Below are 9589 nucleotides of genomic sequence, written 5' to 3'. Positions count from 1 at the left end.
TCTGATGTTGGTCCAGTTACTGAAGTGAACATACTTAGAGTGTTACAACTGTGCATAATGGATCAACTGTGTACAAAGAAATAACAGTATGTAAAGAAATGATGTGCATCAGTTGGATAATTGAACCAAAAACATGCATGTGTTTGTGAAAAACCAACAGATTTAATTGTACGTAGTAACTCAACACAATTGTTTCCCCTTACAGCTCAAAAACGTAATATTGTTTTATCAGCTCAATAATTCATTACTTTTTCTAATTTCATTATGCTTATACACATGATTTAAATGATGCATGTTTCAGAAGTCTGCAACAGAAATTGATGCATTGCTTTAGTTTGGGGTCCCTGTAAAATATAGTACGATACAAATGTGCTCAATATCTGTGATTGGTTTTGGCAATACTTTTTACGCAGCACCACACCAAATCTATACTTTTATTGGATCATATTAAGATCAGAAATCAAAAAATATATATTTCAAGGAAAAAAATTGGTTGATTTTGTAATAACTACTATTTTTACAAATATACAGCAGTGGGAATTGTGGGACATCAAACAACATGGAGATAAAGTCAACAAAACGTAAAAGGTGAAATTAAAATGTAAATTATTATATATTATGCATCATTATGTACTGGCACGTAACATGTATGTACTGCATGCGTTTATGTACTGATAAACATTTCTAAATTTCATTTTTTTATGTGTGATTGTATGTAATTGTTCCTATTAACAATAAAAGAGGCTCAGAGTATATCCCAGCATACATTAGGGGGGAAATAAGGTAAACACTGAGCTCGGGTCACCTGTCCACCACAGAGCTCACTCTTTAATGTGAAAGATGAGAGCAGGTTGATTATCAATTAAAGTTTTTAGCAATGACATTAAAGTTGAAATATCAGTGATAATTGAAACGTGTGCACTGTCAGAAGTTGAAGTTTCAGTTGGTATGTGAGCCGTGACAGCGGTTGAAATGTAAATTTAAGTGAACCAAGGGGTAACCTCCTGGTCTGAAAAGTGAAGCCAATGCGGAAGTGCTTTAAACCTGCATTCTTTCTGTTGGCCCTCAGGGCGACTCCTCTGGTTGCAAAAATAAGTCCAAATGTGTAGACATCTTTGAGAAAATTACTCTACTTTTCATTACATTATTTGTCACTTTTATCTATTATTGATTAATTACCTCAGTAAACATTTTCTAATGAGTTTATGGTCTCAATCTCTAGTTTCAAGTCTTCTTCAATACAGTATGATGTTATATTAGGACATTATGGTCATTTAGAGAAAAATAGACTCTAAAGGAAGGTATGCTTAACGGTCAGCTGTTCATTTCTTCCGGAAAGTACATTTTGTTAAAGCACGTATTTCGCAAGCCAAAATTAGCATCTCAATTATTATCACAGTTAATGGGAAGTACAGATGCACCTTGCTAACCAAGAAAGCTAGCTAGCTAGTTAGCGTTATCTGGTAACTTAGAATTTGCTATGCTAACGACATCGGGCCCCGCCGGGCCTCGCTCTTCCCCGCCCTCACCCCTTCTTCCAAATATGGTCACTTCTGGCTCCAAAAAACCAAGATGGAGACATACAAACAAGCCAAACTCAAGGCTTTAAAAAGTAGTCCATAAACCAGTGGGTGACATCATGGTGGATACGTTCACTTCTTATATATAATCTCTGGTTTAAACAGACAGTTGTAGAGTAAAACTTTGGAGTTGAAATGTTGCGGCTGAAAGCAATTTAAATTTCAGTTGGAGCAACAGAGACGTCTGCACTGTTAACAGTTGAAGCGTCAGTTTGTGTGTAAACATTGGCCGCAGTTGAAATTCAACATTATATGATAAGTTTAATACGTGTTTATTAATATAATATTACTTTTTGTATTATGTTACACACCCTCATCCACACACTGTACTCCAGCAATACTGTTTGAGAGACAATACACACAAAATATCAAGACTCAAAAACTTATGGGAAACATGTTCTGTTGACGAAGCGATTTGAAGCTGTTTGTTTCAAGAGGGTCTGTTCATTTATGCAAATTTACAAACAACATTTAAAATAACACTTCTTAACCATTAGGCTGCCTCTGGATCGGTACTCTTTGTAACAGCTCTGTCCTTGCTTGACTGATATGTCAAAGTTGAGGATACGGAGGAAAGAAGAGAATGAAAATACCACACAGGCACTGACACAGGGATCAATCCGATTGGAATGATTTAGCATTTCTACGTTTTGAATAAAAATGAGTGCGCTAGACGGTGGAGCAGTTTGATTAGTGGGATCCTTAAGTCCCTCGAAGCCTTCACTGCCTTTTCTCTTTTCCGTCACTGCAAGAATAAAAGTCCTCTTTCTCTCTTTTCAGAAGTCCCTTGGTACCCCGGCTTTTTCCTCACTGTTGGTATTACAAAATCCCCATTCAAAACAACCCTTGTCACCTGTCAACTAAGCCAGGCTGGTTTGCTAGGTCTTTATCCTCAGCACATACACTCACACGTACACAGAGGCTGACTCCCTGCCCCCAACCCCATTTATGCACATATCCCCTACATTCATAGAAAATACATAGACACAGACACAACTGCAAATCCCAACCGCACACACACACACACACACGCCCACCCACTCACCCATGCTCACACACTAAAACCACATGTCTGAGAGCTGTTACTATAGCAGTTTAAAATTCATTACCCTGTTCACTTCAACAAACGTCCACACTGGGATGGGCTGCTTTCAGCTGCGGCCCAAGACTTCACGCGCTCCAAGAAACGAGCCTGTTGCATCGTGGTCCAAATCTGCTGACGGAATAAGACAAATTCATCCAATCAGGAAACGTTTAGACATATATGGGGATTAAAAGTAAAAGATTTTACTTGACTACATTTCAATTTGTATAACAGAAGTTGCAGAGCATATTACAAATGACAATCTGTATACTTTTTGTAAACTTCCTGATGTCCGAACAACCTCAATACGATAATACTAGATTATTTAGAAATGTAAGTAAAACTGTAGGTGTACATATTAGTTCATAACATTTTGTTTCTGTTATCTTATCAATCTTACATTGTCCTTTTTATCGTATGTGTTTTGTGATCCTTGATTATTCTCTTCATAACTTATCTGTATAATTATTTGTTTGTCGAATATGTTTTTTGACCCCTGCTATCTTGGCTCAGACACTTTTTACCGCCGTAAGGCCCTAATAAAGTTATACTGTATATATAACTTTAAATATGGACCTTATTTACATTTTGGAATCTGAAATATTTGTATTGAACAAACCATGCTTTTTTAAAACCATTCAAATCTGGTTCCACTTTCTAATAAGTAATATGTTGTAAATTGTTGTTGTTGATCGTTAATTAATCACATACAAATGTTTATAGATCAGCAATAAGCCATTTGTGACAACTTGCTAACATTTGGCAGACCTAATGGATTATTATAAGGCGAGGAAGTCTTGATTCTTTAGCAATGATTCATTTACTTTCTAATAAGCCATCAAGTCTCCAGTTATAAATGTTAATAATTTAATTGAATTCAGGACCATGGACTTTCCCTCCTAGATAATCCATGTGGAGTTGTAAATGTTTATAAGACAGGGGAAGTTATCTTGAAGAGCAATATGTATCAGCCAGATGGATTACTCACAACCTGGCAACTCAGAAGTTGCTGTTTTTTCAATTGAGTATTACTGATCTGGAAAGCATGAATAATGGATTTACTAACCATTAATGTATCCATAAGTTACCACTTGTAAACCCTTTACAAAATATTCCATATTAGAAAGTGGTTACCAGCACTGACATAATTTTAACATTTTTAACATTTAGTATTTTTAAGCAGCATATGATCAATTAGTGTTTAGCAGACTTAAGGACATTTGTAAAAGCTTTAAGTGTATATGAAGCATCGATAACTGGTGTTAAGACAGCTAAGGAAGTATAGGGAGTAAATACTTCCAAACACATTGTAAGGATTTGCTCATGTGCATTCAAATGTCTAATGATTGCAGCCATGTGACACTGTAATCAATAACTCATTAACTGTTTGTACACGAGTTATGAGTTCATCATATGATGCGTTTTCATCTTTGACAAAACATTAATAAAAACATTCTTATATCCGCTTACAGCTACATTATAGTGTTATTAACTATACATTAGGTGTTTATATACTGCTTGTAAATGTAAATAAAGGGGTTTAAATTAATGCTTAATGCAAAAATTGATACAAAAACACAGATAATGTTTATGATGAGTTTGCATTATAGTGGATGGTTTGCAGAGATTGTACTGATAAATTGATGTTTAGGTTTTTACTCAAAAAAAGATCATTGTGTGTGAGCCTGTGTTGGGAGGAGCATTGCTGCATCCCAAACTGCCATGACGATGGCGTAGTGAACATTTCCGTTGTCGACCAGTGAAAGCCTGTGCAGCAGCTGTACAAACCTGAGCTTAAGTCCTGAGTCGCAGCTTCACTCTGGGAGGGGGGGGGGGGGAGAGGAAGGTTGGGTGGTGGAGGGGGTGTTTAACTGATGGCCGTAGAGAGGGTCACAGCAGAGGGTGGTCATCCGGCCCGGTCACTTAGCTAGGGCCCAGCGTGCCCCGAGCAGCCGTCGCTCATTAACTGACAGGAGCTGCGGACATCGAGCAGCTTCGCCCCACACAGAAAGGTCACGGGGTCAATCAGCCCTCTCTCCAGCCATCAAATCAAGATGGACGCACAAGCAGCGACTTATCCCCCAATCAAAGGGTCAGTGATGCATTGTCAGGCACACTAACACAAGCACAACACACACCCATGCACACACACACACTGACACAGAAACACACATCAAAACAAATTGATTTATCAAAGGTGTAAAGGCTTTTTAGACTAATCTGTTTATAAGTTTTTCAGATAATCTTAAACCGTGTTTCAACAGAGACAGCAGAATCATAAAGACATTACATTTGGCTAAACGTGTGTGACGTTTAGATGGTCACGAAGCTGAGGAAGTAAATGTGAAGGATGGAATGGAATAGAAATGTATTGCTGAAGTTTCCACTCACCTTTGGTGAAGTAAAAATGATCTGAAAAACAAAACAACACTGGTTTAGTATTTTATCAGTGATGATTAAATCATACAAGCACATGTAAATGTTTTGTCTCTTTGTGAAAGATAATCTGCAGGTAAAACACATCATTTTTATTAGCAAGTAAAATAGTTTTTTTTGATTATTTAATTAATAGATTAATAAAATGTCCTTCACTTCTCTTCTTCCCACACAGAAAAAGAGACATCTTCAAATTATTTAAATAACAGTCCAAAACCCACAGAACAATAACAGAAAACAGAAAATAGCAGCGGATCCTCACATTTGAGAAGCTGAAACCAGAGAATGTTAGATGTTTGTGCTTGATAGTTGATGTAAAAAGAATCTAACTGATAGACGATTCATTTTGTGATTTCTTGTTGTGTTGTATAGCAGAGACAGGCCACTTCGCCTGAAGCCCCTTCACTAAAATAATAAATATTAACACACGTTTATGAAATAAAAACATTGTCCTTCAGGATAAAAAAAGAAGTGCTGTTTCAAACAGCAAACTCAACACATGTATTGTTCGTTTAAGTCGTTATTCACTAAACGGATCATATCAATCTGGGGGCCTCACTTATTACCTGCTAAACTATTTCTCGGGGGAACTCTGAATTTTCTGATGATCAACTGATCAATTAACCGACAGTAGTGATTCAACTGTTTATTAATTGTTAAGGCTATTTTAAATTATATTCAAAAGATTTGTGAAGTACCATTGCACCTTAATGACGTGAATGATGGAAACTACAACACAGAATTTACCATTTCTAGAGCCGTCCTGTGTATAATTGGGCGAAGTCATCGTCTTTCTTCTTGTTTGAAAGTGTTTTATTTTGAATATAAGATGAACATAAAATATGCTCCCTCCACAAGGAAGAACAACCTCTCTGCAACATAATGTGCCTGATAAAACCATACATTTACATACCAGCACTACTACACAATAGAGACACTACAGGTTAAACTCTTGACAAGCTGTGTGACAAAGTCTTCCTCATTACACACTTTAATTCAGGATGAGATTATTTCACAGCTAAAATGACCCCACTAATTTGGGACTCAGGGCCGTTAAGAGGGTTTGAAATCTGTTTTAAATGGACTTGAGGTTTGAAGAGGTTGTTGTCTTTCTGAGTAGAAGGAAGAATGGATGAATGAATTCACACACTTAGATGAGAGGGACCATCATCTTGAGGGTGCTACAAATATATTACTCCTCTGAATTGATTAGCATCTCTTGAGCGATTACCGGTCCAAGTGGAATTCTTTTATTGTGAGTGAGAGATGAGTGCTGCTATTTTAAATGTTCTACACTTTGGTGTAAATACTACAAGGTGGAGGAAGGTAAAGAGGACTAAAACGCCACGGCAAAGAAACGAGAGTTTTTTGTTCAGGTTTAACGTTGTGTTGCGGGGGTTGTTTCTATATTCCTAAGGCTGCATTTACGTTCATACACAAGATGTATTTTGTATTAACAGGCTGCTTTATTTGATTATTAACGGAGAAGGCCAACAATTAAACTAAAAAGAAATACAAATTACAATAAAAAATGTCTGCATTTATTTGATCACAGAAACACACAGTCTCTCTCTCATCTATTGGACTAATCCAATTTACATTCTCGTCTAACGGACTTTGCAAACACTGAAATGGACTGTGAGCAAAGTTTACTTAGTCTAATGTATCCAATTAAAGGAAGATAATCTGTAAAGTAGCTGTCTGCACTGCTGCTTCTCAGTCCCAACATCACAGATTAAGAATAAACAGTGTGACACTTCTGAACCCTGGAAACTCCTGAACCGTAACATCGAAAGCAACTGCAACACTTAGTGTTGTATGTTATATCACATTATTTTCATACACACATCTAAAGTGTCCTAAATCACATGTAATGATAATGTAATGTAATGACTGTGTATAAATAAAAAATGTACAAAGATTTAATATGGGAAATAAGTCTCTTTAAAGGAACAGTGTTTAGCATTGAGGGGGATGTATTGGCAGAAAGGGAATATACTATTAATTAGTATGTTTTCTTCAGCGTATAATCACTATAATCACAATACTCACAGTCAGTTTTTGTTACATTAGAATGAGCCGACTATATCTACATACGGAGCAGGTCCTCTACATGGAGCCGGCACCTTTAAGGTACAAAGAATATACAAAGTATATGTACACTGTATATCTACTGAGGTGTTGGGTATAGATATGATGCCTCAAACTGACTAAAGCTGATACTGTCAGGATCTGTACGGAAATAAAATTGCACCAAAGGTATTGTAAATAGGAATTATTACAGCAACAAAGTAACGCAAGGTTCCCAAATGTATAGCTGATTTACATAGTACAACATGGTCACTAATACAGTAAATGCTCAGACAGAGTTTAAAAGAGTGAAATAGATCAGTTGGAGCAACATAAAATTAACACATACTTAAGAATGTTGTATTAGCAACACATTAGCGAGTTGCTCCTTTGTTCACTACTCACTACAAAATAGACACAGTCTAATCTACAATATGCAACACATTGGATGATGAACTGTGAGCAGAACGTTTACATGCCATGGACACTACTGTTCCATTCCATTGTGTCATTTTTGAGAGCACTATATGGAGAATAAATCTCCATATAGAATAAAATGGAGGATAGTGAATATAGGGCACTATAGCAAATAAAGAATGATTGAAGAGACAGTTTCTGAATGTTAGTGTTGTGTAGTTTATGTGCACTACAACTAAGACGAGCAAATATTCCATGAAAACCCTTTTTGTTCTTTGTTGCTATATAGGAACTGTGAAAATACATAATATGTTATTATTCATATTGATGTTGTTGTTATTATCATTATATGAACATTTTTGATTTCAGATTTACCACTCATCCTGGGGACTTACTGGTGTTTTTGAAACTGCACTGTGCCATGCCTTGCCCGACCACACAAACTGTTACTAGATATTTTTAGATGATAACCATAACAGGACATCTGTTGATGAGTTTTAAAATGATCACAGCCAAACGGCAAGAGACCACGAGTACAGTTTTGTTTAACTCCCCCCAACCTCAGACTTCCTTCTCTTAACACTCATCTTTCTCTCACAATCGTTCCACCTCGGCACTAGATCTGCTCTCATATTCTCCATGTATTCATTTTCACCCCACCCCTCTTTCTCATGAACCTCGCTCCCTCAGCCTCTGTCTCTCTCAGCCTCCACCCCCACTCCCGCCATGTCCATCCCTTCGTCCCCCACTGACTGTGTGTCTCCAGGTTTTCCTGATTTGTCATGGGGATTTCTCTTCGTTCTCCACAGCAGTGTGTTTATGTGTGTGGTTTTCCACCTTGCCCTGCCATGGGCACTGCCCTGACTGCGGGTGAGAAATGTCAGCTGCATGACACTGTCTCTCTCTCTCTCTTCCCACGTGCGCTTTTCACTAATATTGTCAGCCTCTAAAACGTTTGTGAAAACAGGCCAACAGCCAAAATGCACGATAGAGAAGAGGGGAAACACTTAAATAATCTCCTTCCCCCTGAGTCCTGGAGAGCTCTGTCTCTAAGTCTGCTCAGGGAGACTCAGTGTGTTGGGTTTGAGGCAAGATGATTGTATTATCATTATGACTTTAACCAGGAGACTCATTGAGAGGGAATAAACAGCCAACATGATCTTCTTTTAGGAGGGAACTGAGCTTTTGTTGACACATAGCCCTATTCTCTGCTGGTTAATTCTGCTTGTATTATTGTATATATATATTTTTAAAAAACACAAGTATGTAGGTACACGGAGTTAACGTGTATGTATTAAAACATCATCTAAATTACAAAACTGGTGAGGTTGTGTTAATTATTTTAAAGGGGTAGGGCTGGCATTATTCTATATTTTGTTTGTCAACAAATATATACCATAAAAAGCACAAAAGTATTGTTTATGTTGTCTCTGTGCCATGGAGCGCCATTGTCGGATTAAAACAATTGAAAACACACCAATGAGCCACATGTTGCATTGAGTGACATGTTACTTCAATATGATGGGAAATTTAGCCTATTAGTTTTGTTGTCAGTTCCACATTCACCATCCTGCTGCCTTAAATACTCACTGGAGTACCAAATGCGTATCAATCCGCAGCAGAAAATAGTCCCGCACTATTTACTACTGTCTGAGTAACTTTGCTAAAAACTAAAGTGACCAGCTGTTTAGGGGAAATTAGCCAGACTATTTAAAAAGTGAGACTGTAGTGCCATATTTGTGGGCCATATTCAAACATTTATGTCTTCAGTAGGAATCAACGGGCTTGGTTAGACACACTAACACTTTGTTGTTTTAGGTCTTTACAAGGGATTTGTTGACAATAAGACAAATATTGAACGACATTAACCTTTGTGAGCAGCAAAAAGATATCCAAATAAACAAGCAAATGTTTTTAAATAACTATTATAGTGTTCACATGTCCTTAGGATTTAAAGATTAAACTTTTATATAATAGTAACTTTTATTGTAAGGAATTATAC

Source organism: Anarhichas minor, unplaced genomic scaffold (genome assembly GCF_050575085.1).
Source record: "Anarhichas minor isolate MPS153535 unplaced genomic scaffold, ASM5057508v1 ptg000014l, whole genome shotgun sequence".
In the NCBI taxonomy this organism is placed as follows: Eukaryota; Metazoa; Chordata; class Actinopteri; order Perciformes; family Anarhichadidae; genus Anarhichas; species Anarhichas minor.
Note: the sequence above shows the minus strand (reverse complement) of the source record.